Here is a 17,893-nt window from a genome sequence, read left to right on the forward strand (position 1 = left end):
TGATAAGAAGTGCCTCTGGAACAGCATCTTGCATACTTTGCTCTGCTTTGAAATATTTTTTTAGCACTGCTGACACTCAGTGCAGTGCAACATGAAGGGTGAAGCTCCAGCATGGGGACCAACAGAATCGACCTCTCCTTCAGCTCCATGCTGAGCACAAGAATCCTGTTCCCTGATGCTTGCACTCTTTTCACTTCTGCTAAGTAATCAGCTCTGGACGTCTCCTCATCTCAGGTTAACTCAAACCCTTCTATCTTGTGTAAAATTGGTCAAACTTACAGACTCTTCTTACTTAAAAGGCATAAATGATAAAGAGACTAATGAATGACAGCCTTTCAAGAATTCAGGAATCCCGGCTGATGGTCTGAAAGCCTTTGTGTGCTCTTTGACTTGTTTGCCCCTCTTCCCGGTGCTTTTCCACACACAAACAAACTTTTACCTCCCTGATCTTCAGCTGTGCTCACAGCAAGTTCATTTAGTTCCCTGTGAAGAGGTGAGAAAAGCATGCCAGTGTCTGAGCAGAAAAGCTACAATGACACTCAGGTCAGTGTACAGCCAGTGTACATTCCAACGGGAATGAATCCCATGGGAATTTTACACAGCTGTAAACCCTGGAAACTATGCTTCACACTGTGAATATACTATTGCTAGTTTCTTGCAACACTATGCAATCAAATTATACAAAACCAGCAAATAAAGTATTCATTATTAACATATAATATTATTCAGACTCTCCCCTCTAACACAGCTGTGTTAGAGGGGAGAGTCTGAATATCATGAAGTGTCTTGCTAATGGCCACAAGGCACCTGCTCCTCTGATCACAGCAGGGAAGAGGAAATGCAGAGCAAGTGGCTCCACAAATGATCCCGGTCCCGGCAGGGGTGGGAGGAGGCCAGTCATCCACGTTGTAGCAGAAACGTGCTGAGGCACTACTAAGAAGGGCAATGAGCCTCAGGAAAGAAGTGTTCTCTGAGGGATTTTATTTAGGTATGCAGTAACAAGGTCATTTAGTAAGGCTTCAATTCCGTTATATGCTTCCATTAGATGAGGTTTTATATACATATGTTTCATCCATATATTTAAAGTACTGTCTCAAAAAACACTCGTTGGGGGAGGTCTGTTAGCACTTTCCAAGTCAGATAATTTAAAATGTGGTGTCAGAAAATACAATTAAATTTAAAGAAGTGGTGCTTGCTCAGTCTAACAAACCAGGCATCTAGCACCAAAAAAAAATACATACTGAGTTCTGGTTAAAATACGCATTTTGCATAGCTGTCGGAGAACATGTAAAAGATTGATAGAAAGCAGTGACATAGTCAATATACTGCCTTAGGCAGTTCAGCTCCTTTACAGCCCAAGAGCAAAGCTGCTTCTTGAAGGTCAGAAGTGTATGAACTTCTGTTCACAAAACCTGGATTCATGTAAAATCTGTAAGGACAAATTATATTTGTGATACCTTATCCCCTCTTCCTGTGATGGTGGGAAATGTACTAAATCTCTAAAAACCAGAAATGAGAAAGAGTATTTCTGGTCCTTTCAAGTCCCTTAGCATCTTTAATGCTTCCCTGGATCGAGAATCCTGCCCACATTTGGGATCTCCTGTATAATTAACAAAGTCTTCATGCAAAATTGAGCAGAGTATTACCTTTACAGAGTGCTCACCATATCTTCAAACTGTAGACCTGGAGAAAAGCTTGTAGAGGGCTCGGGGGGAGGGGGGAGCTCTGACTGTCTCAGGAACCAAGCTCTGCCTGTTCAGGTCGAATGACAGGCTCTGCCCACTTCCAACTGCACAGTAACGCCAGGCACTGAGCTTTTGAAGATGGAAAGCAAGCCTGTGGAGAGGAGGGGTTAACCACAAGCATCACATCCACAGCTCGTTTCTTATTCCTTCTTTGTGCCCGTGACTTCTGCTGGCCCCAGCGAGAGAGGCCCAGTTCCACCCCCGGCACGAGGCTGCTGCCAGGCCGGGCCGAGGCGGGTCAGGGCCGGCTGCAGACAGTGGGGCCCGGGTTATTCCCCGCTGCTCTGTGAAGAGCGGCACGGCTGGGGCAGGCGCTCATGGGGCTCAGGGAAATGCCGGGCAGGGGCGTCTGGGCTGTTGGCGGGCTGCAGCTGCAGAACACAAACAAGGGCCAGGAGACCTTGATAGGGAAGATTTGTGCTCATGTCTTTACAAACCAATTCGATGGGTTGACGTCTTTGAAATGGATCTTAACGTGTCCACTAACTTCAAGCAGCAGGTTTGTTACAGAGCCCAGGCAGCCTGACTCCTCAAATAGACAAATGGGGGACTCTGCACACGCCTGAACTTCTGAACTTTGGGGTAAAATGCCAGGTTCAAGGGGGGATATGGGGTAGTGTCTTAGTTTAGGGCAAATTAGGAAGGAAAACTCCAAATGGGGATTTCCCCAGGGAAATGCCCCTCCCCACTAACTGGTCCGGGAAAAGAAAAAAATTCTTTAGAGAGAAGTGGAAAAAGCTGTTTATTTAACAGAAATTGAGTAATATTAAATAATAAAACCTCTTGCTGTTCGATGGGATGGCAAGTCTAGGAAGAAAAGTCCTTTTCATGTGGTGTAGCTCGGCTCGCTCAGGTTCTTATCAGTCCCTCCGGCGCTGGAAAGTGCCGAGGCCCAGGCCCCGGTGGGCCACAGGCGTGAGCTCCCGGGGTTTGGCTGGGTGTTCAGTCCAGAGCAGGTTTGAACAGATCCAAGAAAATTGGGAAAAAAACAAACAAAGGTCTAGGGAACTCCTCTGCCTCAGCTAGCTAAAACTAACTAAAATCCAGAGAGAAGCTCTGTCCCGCTGTCTGTCCGTGCTGCAGACACCACAGTCCAGGAGCGGGATGTGTGGGAGTGATGTTTTTCCTTAACACAAACTGCGCGCTTCTTCTTCCCCCTCTCTTGCTCTCAAAGCCAGTCTTAAAGGTGCAGAACTTAATATATAACATAAACCAGACGATTGGGGATACCAGTATCATAAAGTCACCCCAGGACAGGTAGGCAGTTCGGGAAGGCTGCATCTTCCTAGTACCTCAGCCAGGGGGGTAAGGAAGAGAGCAAGGTGCGGTGCCCTCCAAAAAATCGAGAAAGACCCCTTGGGGATATGCTCCAGTGAACTCTCTCCTTTTTTTATTTGAATAAAGTTGCAGGACTACTGCCTCCTTTGTGGACACTGGCTTCTCATAGTGAGATTTTACATGCAATTGTTTCTCTGACAACTTGGAGGAACCAGTTTCCACAGACCTGACTGTGGATGAAAGCCAATGAGGCAATCTGCCACATGTTACTCTGCATTTTTTATAGCCTGCCTTCACTATTATGCCCATATCATTTGCAGTCTTCCTACCTCCATCAAGAGGTATTAGCAAGGAAGGGATAGCTCGATCATTCAGCAGTTTTGTATTTATATTTTAGAACAACGAGGTACAAGGCAGTCAGTAATGCTACTTTTCAAAGAAGAACAGTACCTAAGGAAGGTCCACCACTGCCCTGCATCTTACACACCTAATTTTCCACTTGAAACATTTCCTTCCTGACTCTAGAGATAAACAAGTATCAGCATGGGCTAGCTGTCATAAACACACTTCTTGTGGCTGTGATCTGCTTGGAACCCGATGGACCTCATCAATAGAATGGCAACAATAATCTGAATAATCTTTGTAGAAGATGCTCACTTATTCTGCTTTGGAACACAAGAAGTTTGACTACCAGAGACTGATACTGGATTTGTACAGTGTTGCTGTGGAAGTCTGTGTAAGGTTGTTTGGCAAAGCTGAGGAAGGAGGCTATAGTACATTTTGAGTGTGTTCACATTGTCAGGAAAATTAATCCAGAAACACCAGAGGTTTCTGTCCAAAAAGGAGACAGAGGAGTCCTTTTACTTTATTCAAATAAAGGGAGAGGCCATGGGCATTCCCCTGAGGTCTCTCAAATTTTTGGAGGGTGCAGCCTCCTTTTTATCCTAATTCCTTGCCGCTTGTCCCTTCTCTCTTTCCCCATGGGCTGAGGGACTTGAGAGGTACAGACTTCCCAGAACGCCTGGTACCTGATGAGAGGAATGATGCGTTTGTCTTTACAAACAAGCTGTGGGTCTGCTGATAAGATGCACCTATCACTGAGAGACAACAGAAACAATAGGATAGATTCCATTGAAAAATGAAAGAGGCACTGAAAGAGCACCATGAATTCCACAAGAGTTGAAAGTTAAGAAAAGATTATGCATTGCTGGGGGAAGGTATCCCAGGTATCAGGCGTTCTGGGAAGTCTGTACCTCTCAAGTCCCTCAGCCTATGGGGAAAGAGAGAAGGGACAAGCGGCAAGGAATTAGGATAAAAAGGAGGCTGCGCCCTCCAAAAATTTGAGAGACCCCAGGAGAATGCCCCATGGCTTCTCCCTTTATTTGAATAAAGTAAAAGGACTCCTCTGTCTCCTTTTTGGACATAAACCTCTGGTATTTGTGGATTAATTTTCCTGACACTGAGATTCCCCCCCAGTGCATAACCTTCCTCTTCATTCCTAACTCTTGTGGAATTTATGGTGTTTCCTCAGTGTCCCTCTCATCCCTCAGGGGAATCCATCCCATTGTTTCTGTTATCTCTCAGTGATAGTTTCATCTTATCAGCAGACCCACAGCTTGTTTGTAAAGACAAACCTGTCATTCCTCTCAACATCAAACTTTAAAAGTTCCGAAAACTTACCCCCCCCCCCCCCCCGGCTTTTTTTAATTAAAAAGGAGCAGCAAAATGTGTTCCCTTTGGGTTTTGTTTACATCAAAATTCATGTTTTCATATTTCACAAAACTTTTTGTTGTACAGAGACAATTGCCTCCTCTGCATAAATCTCACATCTGAAAACTTCTGTTGTCCACCTTATCACTTTCTCATTTCTAGTTTGCATAAGAACACTTAGCTTGGAAAAAGTGTAACTCCTTTAATCTGACATGGCACTCAGTAAAATGATGCAGAAGGAAACAAATCATGTCCAGCATGGGAAGTGACACTCCTGTCCATGTGTGGCAATGGGAGCAAGGAGTGCTGCTGCTGTGGACACTGATATGCAAAGCATACAACAATGCAGATTTTTGTGATATTTACTGAACTGCAGAGTCAGGGTACTTTTGCTGGAGAATCAATAAGTCTTTATGGTTACAAACACTCCCCCCACTCTTAGTCCCAGATAGGAAGACAAAAAGCTAACCCTGCAGCTCCTCCCCTGGGGAATCCTATTCCATCTTTTAGAGCATTTTGGAAGCTTCAGTGGAGCTAAGGGGTTATTTGGTGCTGAGGAGATTCTGTGCAATGACCCCTCTGCTAACAGGGGCAGGCCCCTCTTTCAAGGGCAAGTTGCAGAGGATTGTCCAGTTCTGCTCCCTGTAATGTGCTGTTTTCTGGCAGAGGTGGTGTTGTGAATTCATGTTGTAAATATTGGCTTTTCACAATTATTCTGATAAATATATATTATATGCTTTCACTATATTCTTTTCTCTCTTAGTAAGTTATAGGCTTAGATAGGAATTCTGAATAATAAAGATATGTTTCATCCGGACAAGGCAAGACAATGGGAGGATTAAGCTGTGGAAAACAGGCTGTTATCAGCAGCAGGAAAGGGAGAGCAAACTGTTATCAAAAAACCAGTACCAGGACGTGGGCAGGGGGGAAAGATAAGCTCAGCTGCCCTCAGAAGAAGGATGAGGGGCCCAGACCCTTATCAACAACTGACCATCTGCAGAAAAAAGGAAACCAGACTCCAAAAGAATGCTGACCAGCAAGAATAATGATGACCAGCAAAAAAATTATGATGACCAGCAGAAACTGAGACTGTGCAGGAGCATGATCCAAGAAGGCGGAACCAGGGAGGGGACATGCTTGAATATGCATTAACCCCTCACAGCAAGGATGGGATAAAAGGGGTATCCATGAGATACCAGGTGTGCTCTTGGCAGCGTGCCAAGGTACCCGGCCGTTTTAACTCTTTGCTTTATTTTATGTCTCTTATTGTCTTTATTAAACTTTTTAAAATTTACAGGAGTGAACTTCGTTTTTCACAGTGGCAACTGCATAGTTGCTGGTTTCTTAAGTTTCCAGTATAGGAACACAGGGTATAAATCGGCCAGGAGTATTTGGTGCCACCATGATGGTGCAAGATGCCTGCAGTTGGTTTGTTGCTGCTTGGCCTGAGAGTAAAGTTTTAGGGGCAGGTAGCTGGAACTGGTCCCAACTTGTCAATGAGGCTGGTGTTCTTGCTTGTCTGTGCCACTGCAGGATTTCCATTACTGACCATATTCCTTTCCTGTACAGCTCTGACATGCTGATGTCCCCTCACTGCATCTCCAGCATGACAGCTCTTGGACAGTGCCTCCCATAATCTTCCTGAAAATAAGATGTGCTGGTGTAAGTGGTGGCAGGAGCAGTGTCAAGGCAGACTTCTGAAAAGTTATCTGGGCTCTCTGCACTTGCCTTCTCCAGTGGCCATAAATAACATTGATTTGAGAAATTACGGTGGGCATGATGCCATCCTGGTACCTTGGGATCTTCCCCCACACCCTGACCTCAGCATTTCCAACACCCCAACCCTTAATGCTCCCTGGTGTGACAGCATGTGCGTAGACTGTCCACTTTGGCTGAGCAGAAAGTTGCTGTGGTCATGCCTAATGCCTCAAGAGGCTTAGCCCACCATGATGTTAACCAGGGAGGAGTGTGTTTGAATTCATACTGGAAAAGTAGAAACACATGGGAAGCCTGTGCTGAATTGAAGCTGCTCAGGGAGGGTCCTGAGAGGGGTCAGGGTTCCTCCAGTTCATGGCTAACATAGATCTAGTGCCATTGTTGACAAAGCTGTAGTGAACGCCCTGCTCAGAATGGCCAGAGGACCAAACACTGTTCTTGAGATGAAGTCATAGCTGAATATGCAGATCCCCATTCTTAGCCAGATGCCTTCATCTGTGTGCCTCCTGCTCTGCTTGCTTCAGATGTTTCTCTGAAATCTCAAGTCTAGGAAGGTGCCATTTAGAATAAAAGATGGGATTCAATACTCAGTGATTTCCCAAGAAAATATTCTGACTGCCTGTTGGGGGTTAGGGGTTCTTCCTTTAGTTCTGGCCCACCTGTGGAATTTTTACCCATTAGTTGCGGGGAAAACCTGACTGCAGGTACTTGGTGGGTGCTTGAGAAACACAAAGTGTTCGGCTGGGCCAAGGGGGGCAGGAAAAGGGGAGGGTGGGGACAATTTGGCGGCTTCTTCAGCTTCAGAGAAGGACATTTTGCTGGGAGCTGTTGCTGTGGAGAGAAGGGAATTCGCCATCACCCAGGCAGAGCTGCTGCTGCTTCTTCTCCTTCCCTCTTCGTTGATGGCCTCACACCCCCTGTCCTGCCGGGACGTGTGGCAGTGCCAGCCACCACCATGGAGCTGCTGATCCACCTCATCCACCGGCCCAGGATCTCTGCTCATCCCTGCTGTTCCAGCTGAGTGTTCCTCAGAGTCCTGCAGGAGCACCGGGACTGCCCGAGGGGGTTTGTGAAAACAAAGCCTCTCCTCCATCCCTTCCCCTCTCAGCCGAGAAAGCTGTCACGGGGTCCCTGGTTCTGTTTTCTTGCTAATGCTGTAGTTATTGTTGTTTGTGTGCCTCGTTATACACTCTAGTAAAGAACTGTTATTCCTATCCCCAGATCTCTGTCTGAGAGCTCCTTGATTTCAAAATTATAATAATTCAGAGGGAGGGGGTCTACATTTTCATTCCAAGGCAGGCTCCTGCCCTCTCTAGCAGACACCTGCCTTCCGAAAGTGAGACACTGCCTAATCAATAAACAAACTTGTTGTGGCAAAAGTCACACTGGATAACCCTAACTAGCAACAGCCTTTGGGACAGACACTGATTATGAGGCATATGAGAACTGTGATAAATATAACATTGGATAAAAATTCGTGAAAGAGAATAAAGAATTATATGTTATATTTGTAATACTGTAAAGATGCAAAATGTAAAATAATCCAGAGATACCTTCCCCGGGCAGTAAGGACCGGCAGCAACGCTTATCAACACAAAATAAAAAGCAGGACACAAGCAATCAAACCAGACAATGATAGTGGCTCCGTCGAGATATCCATCTCCTCCGCACCCAAACTCGCCACTCCATTCTGGGAAATGCAATCGGAGGACACTCAGAGCCTCTCACATGTGAAAGGACTCTGCTCCACCGACCATTGACTCAGCTCAACGGATCCGGGAAGTCTATTCAAACTCTTTTGTTGGATGGTGCTTACTCCGGATTTTGCCCCAGGATACGAAAACCCCTATAAGAACCCCGGACTGCAGTGCCTACTTCGTGGATTTGGGTAAATCTGTACCTCTGGGTATAGACGTCTCCCTGTCCACCCAGCGCTGTGCTGATTTATTTTATTGTGGTTTTTTTCTCTCGTTGTTTGTGATTGAAATTGTTTTATAATAAATCGCTTTTTATATTAACCCTATTTTTGCCATTGCATTTATAACAAGAACCAACCCCTAAAATTTTTATTTCCTCCTTAATATGCACTACAGTTTTGTGAAAAACGAGGTTCACATACTTTTTTTTATAGAATTTAAAAGTTTAATAAAAAAAACAATTAGGAGAGAAAAATAAAGTATACAGATACGGCCGGGTGTCTCTGCATTCAGCTAAGAGAGCACACCTTACTAACAAAGGATTGTCTCTTAAAAACAGAATCTTACTACATATTCATAAATTCTCATACATATTCATACATTTGTTATAAATGCAATGGCAAAATAGGGTTAATATAAAAAGCGATTTATTATAAAACAATTTCAATCACAAACAATGAGAGAAAAAAACCACAATAAAATAAATCAGCGCAGCGCCGGGTGGATAGGGGTCTGCACCCAGAGGTACAGATTTTCCCAAATCCACGAGGAAGGGACTGTGGTCCGGGGTTTTTATAGGGATTTTGTGTCCTGAGGCCAAACTCTGAGCAGTCACTGTTCAACAAAGAGTCTAGATGGTTGGTTGAATGGATTTCCTGGAACCGTGGGACTGAATCAATAGACGACTGGGCAGAGTCCTTTCGCATATGAAAGGTTCTGAGTGCTTCCTGATTGTATCTTCGGTTGGACTCTCAGGGTGGAGTGTCCAGGTGCGGTGTGGAGCCGATGGGTATCTCGGCCGGGCTCCTCTCATTGTCTAGCTTGATTGCCCGTGTCCTGCTCTTTCTCTCAGGCTGATAAGCGTCGACCAGGATCGTTACCGCCTGAATGGGTAGTTACTGCTGGGTCTGGGGAGGAATCCTTAGGCCACACTATCTTTTATATATTTTTTACATTGTTATAAATACAGTTATATACTTATTTATTATTTCATGATTTTTTATCCAAAGTTACATTTATCACACATTCTTCTTAGGATCTTTGGTGTTCTTCTGTTTAGTTTTCTCTTGCCCCCTTCCCAATAGATCAATCTTCTTGGCGCCATTGAGATTTACATTCTCTGATACCAGGAACGCAATAAATTCCTCCCCCAGAGCTCTGGTCACTGCTGTCTTCATCTGGATAAGATAGTTTACAAATGCAGGAGTTCTCTAGCTATTTTTTTCCTCAGTCTTTGGGTTATACAAACAAAGACAGTTTTTATTTTAATACTATGCCATAACCTAACATATATGTATTATACTACTATTTCTAAATTTCATCAATAACAGAAATAAAGAAAACTATATTAATACAACAAAATTTCTCATTCTTATACACATAACACTCATCTTAATATTTGCGAAAAGCCAATAACATAAAATGTATCTATAACAGTTTTAAATGTCCGCAGTCTGTAATTCCAGTTTTCCAAATTGTTGTTGATGGTATTTTACAAGTACTAGATTGAAGCTAAGAAAGGCCTTAACTGCTTTTGTTATGTTCCAGGCTGCTGAAAGATCTTTAAAAATATTAGGATAAAGACTGAAGAGACCCAAGGTATTGATTGTTTGCAGGTGTATCAGCAAGCATGTCTGTTTAATCATTTCCCTGTAAGTCATTCTCCTGTTGCACAACCTGTGCAGTCCTGAACCCATGCAGAACCTTGCCTCAGACTCCAGCGGTCATTAGACTTTCTGCCTCTCCCAAGTTGCTGAGCCTCCAGGTGAAGGTTGGGGGACAAAGTCCCTCCCACCGTCAGCAAAGAGGAGGTCCAAGACCATCTGATGGAACTGAATAGGCACAAATCTATGGAGCCTGACTGGATGCATCCCAGGGTCCTGAGAGTTGATGTAGTTGCCAAGCCAGTCTCCATCCTATTTGAAAATGGTGGTCAGGCTAAGTCCCAGTGACTGGAAAAAGGAAAATGTCAATCCTATATTTAAAAAGGTATGCTTTTAAGCCCAACTGGAAATTCAGCCTTACACAGCTGCTACCTTACTTTCACCCCCTCCCATAAGAGAGAAACAAAAGTCAGAGACAAACCAATTCTTCTCTAAAGAGCAATTTGTTGGAAGCAGTAATGTGATAAGAAAATGAACAGTAACAATTTTAATTATGAAAATAGACAAAAAGAGGACGATTTACATTCAAAAAAGTGCTCACTGACCAACCAACCAATCCAGCAGGTGCTGCATGGTTCTGAGACAATGAAGAAAATGGCCCCTGGGCCCACCACATGCACTTCCCCCTCCCCCCGCCTTCCTTCTCAGAAATGAGAATCCCTCACTTCTACCCCACCTCCCCTGATATGATGTGGATGGTACAGAATAACAATGTGGGTATGCCCACACAGCTCCAGGCTCCAAGCCCTCATGGCTACTGCAAGAACATTAATTCTGTCCTGGCCCATGGAACTAAATACCAGTGACCATCATCTCTCTGCCTGGAAAGGTGTGAAGTTTGGGAGGATGCCTGAACATACAGAGGATGTGCACAAAAAACTCAAGACGCACTCAGAATTGCAAAGTAAATTAATTTTGTTAGTCACACTAGCAATTAATACATACTGGCCCCTGGATTCTAGAGAAGCTGCTGAACAGGAGAAGGTGATAGAGCATGGCTCATGAGTGGGAGGAGTAGGGAGGCAGCGCACCTTCAGGGTATCCCCTGAATGAAAGCAGTGTACATCTTCCTCTCCCCTCCACCCCAGGACGACACCTTATATCTCCTCCTCAGCAGTGGCCTGTTTCAACATCATCTCATGCAGGGCCAGTGTGTGAGATGAGGTCATAACAGCCCATGATAACACCTCCATGCCATCAATGACTATTGTATATTCTTCCCCTTTCACAGGTTGAATCCCCTACCAGGTGACCGATACATAGTTTCATTTCTGAAGGTTAAAGTCTTGCTAACTAACAGTAAGATCTTCTTCTACATTATCTTGTCAGCAGTGCATGAAATATGGCAGGCCTTAAACACTCTTTGGTCCCTGACACAAAAGGGACTGGAGCAGGTCCTCATGGAAGCAATATTAAGGCACATGCAAGACAAGGAGTTGACCTGGGACAGCCAGCACAGCTTCTCCAAGGGCAAGTCGTACCTGACCACTTTGGTGGTCTTCTATGACAGAGTTACTGCAACAATTGACAAGGGAAGATGACACATTTTATCTACGTAGACTTCTGTAAAGCCTGTGATGTGATCCCACATGGCATCCTTGTCTCCAAACTGGGGAGACATGGATTTCAAGGGGGGAGTATTTGGTAGTGTTGTGGTTTAAGCATGGTATTCTCCATTAGGGGATACTCCTGCTAACACCATGCGCTGCTTCCCCTCCTCTTCTCCTCCAACTGGGGACTCTGTCCTGGTTTAGGGCAAATTTGGGAGAGAACCGCTGAATGGGGTCCCTCCAGAAAGCAAATTCAAGCAGCCCCTCCACCAACTGGTTTGGGAAAAATATTTCATTGGAGAAAAGTAGGAAAACCTGTTTATTTAACAGAAATGGAATAACATTAAACAATAAAACATCTCACTGTTCGATGAGATGGCAAATCCAGAAAACGTCCTTTTCATGAGGTGTAGCTTGGCTCACTCAGGTTCTTATCGGTCCCTCTGGCTCTGGAAAGTGCCGAGGCCCAGGCCCTGGTGGGCCACAGGCATGAGCTCCTGGGGTTTGTCTGGGTTTTCAGCCCAGAGTAGCTTTGAACAGATACAAGAAAAAGGAAAAAAAACAGTCCGGGGAACTCTCTGTCTCAGCAATGCAACAGCAAAGGAGGTCTCCATCCTGCTGTCTGTCTGTGCTGCAGACACCACAGTCCAGGAGCAGGATGGGGGGGAGTGAGGGCTCTTTATCAACCCAAACTGCGTCTTCTTCTTCCCCCGCTTCACTCTCAGAGCCAGTTTTAATGGTGCAGAACTTAATATGTAAGATAAACAAGGTGATTTGGGATACAAGCATCATAAAGTCACCCCAGGACAGGCTCAAAAGGCAAAAATCATGGGTTAACATAAAAACAATTTACTGGAAAGAGCAATGAGATAAGGAAACTAACATTAACGCCAACAATATTAATAACAAAAGGTACAAGAAAAATAAATTATTTACATGGAAAGCCTCCCCAAAAAACCAATATCAGACCATTCTGTCCATCATGTTTTCTTGGCTGGAAGGAACCTCTTCTCCCTGTACAAGACAGAGAGTGTCCCTTTTGTGTCAAATAACATCTGGACCGTAGCCACACCTCCTCTTGGCTACTGCAAAAATTAACCCTATGCTGTCTGAAATCAGGATAGGTGGCTAAGAAATTGGCTGAAGTGCACAGCCAGAGATATGTGGTCTGTTGGGAACTAAAGTAAATTTACTTATGGAATATTAGAAATGAATTATGTAGGTTGAAGTTTAATTGTAACTTGCTTACAGTCTAGCATGAGTGGGCCTTGCTCAAAGCTTGGTTTTGAGGTGAGCTGTAATGAACTCTGTGAACATGAACGGCTAAGCAGGGGAGGAACAGAAATCTGGAGAGCTTCAAGAAGAGCTGAGACCTGGAGGGCCCCAAGATTACCTCAAGCTGGAAGAGAAGAGCAGTCAATGGTCTGCTCACATAGACATGGAGAAAGAATCCAATAACGTGTTAGAAGACCTCAGATCATAAATTGCCACTGGACCAAGAGGCATGTACAGAGTGCATGAAGAGCATGTGAAGGTCAGATGCACAGACTGTGTGTGAATAAAAATGCACAGACTGTGAACAGATAAAGGCCCAGGGGCGGCTCTGTTCAGGATCAGCCTCCTTGGTGGAGGCACTAGCTCAAGCTGAAATAAACTGGTTGCCTCATAACCTCAGAAGACAAAGCTCTGGAGTGACCTCAACTGCAGCTTTTCAGTGCTTAAAGGGAGCTTGTAAGAAAAGAGAGAGTGACTTTTTACACCGGCAGATAGTGAGAGGACAAAGGGGAATGGTTTTAGACTAAAAGAGGTGGAATTTAAATAACGGTGAGTCATTAGGAGGAATTTCTTCCTTGTGAGAGTGATGAGGCCCTGGCACAGGCTGCCCACAGAATCTGTGGCTGCCCCGTCTCTGGAAGTGTTCAAGTCCAGGTGGGACAGGGCTTGGAGCAACCTGGTCTAATGGAAATTCTCTGCCTGCGGCATGGGATGGAATGAGATGGGCTTTAAGGTCTGTGGGGTGCCCCCACCCAGCGAGGTAGAGATTTCGTTTCAGATAAGCCTTGTTAAAGTGAGAGGCGTGGCTTTAAAGCTCGCTAAGTGTAAAATCCACCCTCTGCCTCAGGGGATGGGCCCTGAGAGCCAGGGAAGAGTTGCTCCACCCCAGACCCTCGTGGGGCTGGCGGCCCAGGGGTTCTGACTGGTTCTGTGACACAGGGGTTTCTCCCCTGCTGTGTCCCTATTAGACCCCGACCTTAAACTCCACCCTGGTTTTGTCCCATAAAACCCACCACCCTGCCTCTGTTTGTGGCTGTCTCTGGATCTGAGTTGGTTCCTGTGTTGAATAACTGGTTTCCTGAGCAGAAGCCCATCTCATTGAGTCCCATGCCAGTCAGCAGTAACTGTAGCCTCCCTGGACGTGATCCTGCATCTGCGGAACACTAAAAAGGTCCCTACTAACTCAAACCTGTCTGTGATTCTATGACTATACACCTCCAGATTTAGGGTCTTTCTTTTGATGTCTTGTGCAGAGCCTTCCTAAAATTCAATAAGCTGAAATTCTGAGGTTGGGTGCTGCAATGCAAGGTACTAAAGCAGGTATCCATTCAGAGATGCTAAATAAAGAGGCAAGAACACAATGTATAAGCATAGCCAAAACCATGGAAGTACAATTGTAAAAAATCAAGTGCTTACTTCCCCATCTAGTGGTTATATCCAGAAGGAAGAATGTTCTAGTAAATATAAGATGCTAGTCTCTGGAGGCTGGGGATGTATGCATGCACTAAAATCAAACACCACAAATGTGGTCTTACGTGTTTTTGCACATTGATTCTATTTAGATGGACAAAGAGTTGCAGTTGTAACTCTCTACGTCTTCTTCGCCTTCTATCTGCACAGCTCATTTCAGAGAATCTTTTAAGACTGAAAGAAATCAAATGTATCACAAAAATCATAGAAAGGTATAGGTAGGGCAAGACATTTTGTACTTTAAGTTGCTGCTTGAAACAAAGCTGTCTGCAGAGTAGATCAGGTTATTCAGTCAAATTTGATCCAGCTAAATTTGAAACTCTCTAAGGATGGAGATTCATCACCTCAGTGAATATACCACCTTAGTCTATATAGCAGTACTATTCCACCACTGTTCCACCACCTGGGGAAAGCACTTGAAGAAAACAAAGTCCTAGAAAAAGAATTGCTCCCAAGTCCTGCCAGGGAATGGGAATCCAGGTCCCCTTTTTCTTGCACACTGTGATGTCTGCAGAAGAAGATGCTGTTTGCATAGATTCTTAGCACACTCTTAGGTTGTTCTATGAACTGGCTCAAACTGCCAGAGTCTAGCAGCAGTGCAGGGTGGTGAGTGGGATTTCTAAGCTTTTTAGTTCAGGCCTTGAATAGCCCTAAATACTGACAGCTTTGCTCATGCTTTCAGGCTTTAGAGTCTTGGACCAGTGTGCCTGGAGAATCACAGCTCAGAAGCAGCACTGACATTGCAAGTTAATTAGAGAAGTGAACCTCAGACTATGAATGCTTCTAAGGCTGAGTATTAGTGAGTGGACTTAGTTGCCCTTGCACAAATGCACTTTGCCAGAAGCAAGACACAACTTGTAACAACCCAGCTTGCTTCCTCTAGAAAAAACATCAGAAAGGTAGCTTTAGTGACCCTCCCATAGTGTTTTTAGCCCTTTGCCCCCAGGTCTTATGTTTTGACAAAACCCTTCAGTCCCTCATGTCAACAATCCCTGTTCTTTGCTCTCAGGGCCTCATAAGCCTCCTTCTTATTATCCCAGATCACCATCTAGTGGGTGCTGGAGATCCCACCACAGCCAGGGAGGACAGCTTTGCCATGGCCTAGGACATTTATCAGGCTGCTCTTTTGAGCAGCTCTTAAGTGATGCCTGGATGAGCAGAGCTGTGTGCCAATGGGACATCATTGGAATTTTGGAGTTTCACTCAGCTGAGCTGTTGGTTACATGCAAAGCATTTAACATTTAACATGCAAAGCATTTAACAGAAAAAACCTTCCCCTTTTTATCAGTGGTGCCTTGGCCCATGCTGTTACAAGATCTGCAGCTGAAATTGTATACAATTCCTGGAAATGCTGAGTAAGCCCCCAAATAGCCCCTCATTTTCATAAAGCTAGACTGAGTTCTGGAGTGTGTTGAGCATGTGAGTAGCTTCACTCATGAATCAATTCACTCATAGGACATATTGATCATTCCACTTTAGCAAGTATTTTACCCTGTGAATTTTCCCACTGAAATAATTATAAATCCTTGCAGATGAGGATACTAGAAGGAACTGAATTTAATAACAACCTGAAAACCTTCTGAAACTACACCAGATAAAGATAAGGTGTAGGCTGTGTAGCTGGTTGGTTCCTCAAAGCTGTCACAAGATGACCTCATTCCTTACAGCTGGAGAAAGATTGATGGCTCCCTTTCCTCAGGGAAAAAATTATGATTCAGTCCTCACAAAAGAGGAAAAAAATGTTTCATAAGAAATCGCTGGCTGAGTTAGAACCTCTGAAAACATTAATGGTGGTAACCAACATCACTGTCATGTTAAAGACCCTCAGATGTGGGGTGTGTGGCTGACCCCACCCCATATACTTTAGGGTTAGGGTTACACGCAAGTATTAGTTTCCAGGGATGGACCACTGCCTTCACATTGCATGTTGCCTGAAAGCAGGTTAACAGATGTATTTTCTCTATTGTTGTAATCTCCAGGAAACAAGTGTTTGGAAATATGTGGCTTGGACACTGCTCAGTCACCCAGTGTCATTAATATAGCAGTTTCTGGCTCAGGGTCATGATGTCACGGGAGGTGTGAGCTGCCACAAGACGGAGCAGGACCTTAAAAAATATTCTGAAGTGGATCTGTAAAACCCACAGAAATGGTCTAGCAGCTGAGAAAGCATGTGACGTCTATCAGTTGAGTGTGACATAAATCCATGTTGCTGTTGAAAAAGGAAACCTTATTCCTCTTAAGGTTGTTTGTCCTTGCCAGCTCCCCCATGCTGTAAGGAATGACTTATCTGAGAAATAATTTCATCAGTGCAGAAACAAGTTAAAAAAAGAGGTTTCAACTGAATCAGCTACAGCAGAACCTAACTTTTACAGAGTCCTGGCTGTATTTCCCAATTAATAATAATTACTGTACTGCTGAAAATCATAGAGGTATGGGCAGAATGCACCTCTGGAGGCCTCAAGTACAACCTTCTGCTTGATCCAGGTCTGCACCAGAAGCAGACAAGATAGTATATTTACTGACCTACATGGGATGAACATCTAGAGACTGCCTTCTTGTCCAGGACACTGATAGAGCAATAGACCTAGAAGTGAGATAGTGATTACCTGTGGCACTATCTTCACTCTAGAACCTCTGTTTCTTTTCTTGCTGATGAATGCTTATAACTATGGATCAAAATGCCACTGTCATGCTGTGGAACAACTGTGAATGCTCCCAGGTATGATTCCATCCAAATGACAGTCACAGACCACAGAGTGGCTTGGTTTTAGCTGGGGTTTTCTTTGTGAGGTGGCGGCTTTTTGCCTTTGTGTTTTTTTGGTTTTTTTTGTTGTTTGTTTGTTCATTTGTTTTTCTTTTGTTTGTTTGGTTTTCTGTGTGGGGTTTTTTGGTGGGTTTTTGTGTTTTTTTGTGGTGGTGTTGTTTGTGGGTTTTTTTGCTGTTTTTTGTTTTTCTTTTTTTTTTTTTTTTTGAGAGCTCAGCTGTGGAAAAATATTTAATTTTTCAAAGTCATAGTGACTTTTAGGCCATGTCCCTTTAGAAATACTGACCTAACAATAGTACTAATCAGAAAGTATGGCATTTATAGTATCTTAATGGCATGCACCCAAAATAGATTCTAGTTATATCAGCAAGTTGACAAGCTCACAGGGTACAGATAACTCTTGTAATTAATTTCTAAAAGTCACAAGAACTGTGAAGTTGGTGTGGGTGGAGTTTACTTTTTATTGAAATAATAAATTACTAGAATCACTGGTATTACTACAGATTTACTTGAAGGTAAATTAAATCACAATCAGAAACCTCCCAAAGCTGTTAGGATAAAACTGTTAATTTTCCTCTCTTGCGTTAATGATTCTGAGAAGTATGGGCTCTAATTAGAACGTGAATAGAGAACATGACCTGCTGATTCTTAAGTGTAACTTTCTGAGGTGCATTCTTTCTATAGCACTCCCCTTAAATAGGTCACATCACTCACTATGCTAGTACCACACATTCATTAGAGAAGCACAGGACAGTAATTCCTATAATTAAAGTTGCCCAACATTTTCATGATAAAAGCATGTTCA

At 44.0% G+C, this 17,893-nt stretch overlaps 1 protein-coding gene across 9 annotated transcripts in view; it reads right to left on the reverse strand.

Moving 5' to 3' along the window:
- LOC102100089 (excitatory amino acid transporter 4-like) overlaps positions 1-1,896 on the reverse strand; it is a 37,018-nt gene extending 35,122 nt beyond the window's left edge. For 4 of the 9 annotated variants that reach the window (XM_005531373.3, XM_088067693.1, XM_088067690.1 and 1 more), the window contains exon 1: positions 1,647-1,893. The gene's annotated coding sequence lies outside the window, so the exon portion shown is untranslated. Of the gene's footprint in view, positions 1-439; positions 484-1,646 lie in introns of all 9 variants that reach the window. The other 5 variants (XM_088067696.1, XM_088067697.1, XM_088067691.1 and 2 more) reach the window with 4 other exon arrangements.
- Positions 1,897-17,893: the final 15,997 nt, after the last annotated feature.

The sequence above is a fragment of the Pseudopodoces humilis genome, chromosome 28, assembly GCF_049639895.1.
Source record: "Pseudopodoces humilis isolate 2021_Gansu_Grassland_sample_001 chromosome 28, ASM4963989v1, whole genome shotgun sequence".
NCBI lineage: Eukaryota > Metazoa > Chordata > Aves > Passeriformes > Paridae > Pseudopodoces > Pseudopodoces humilis.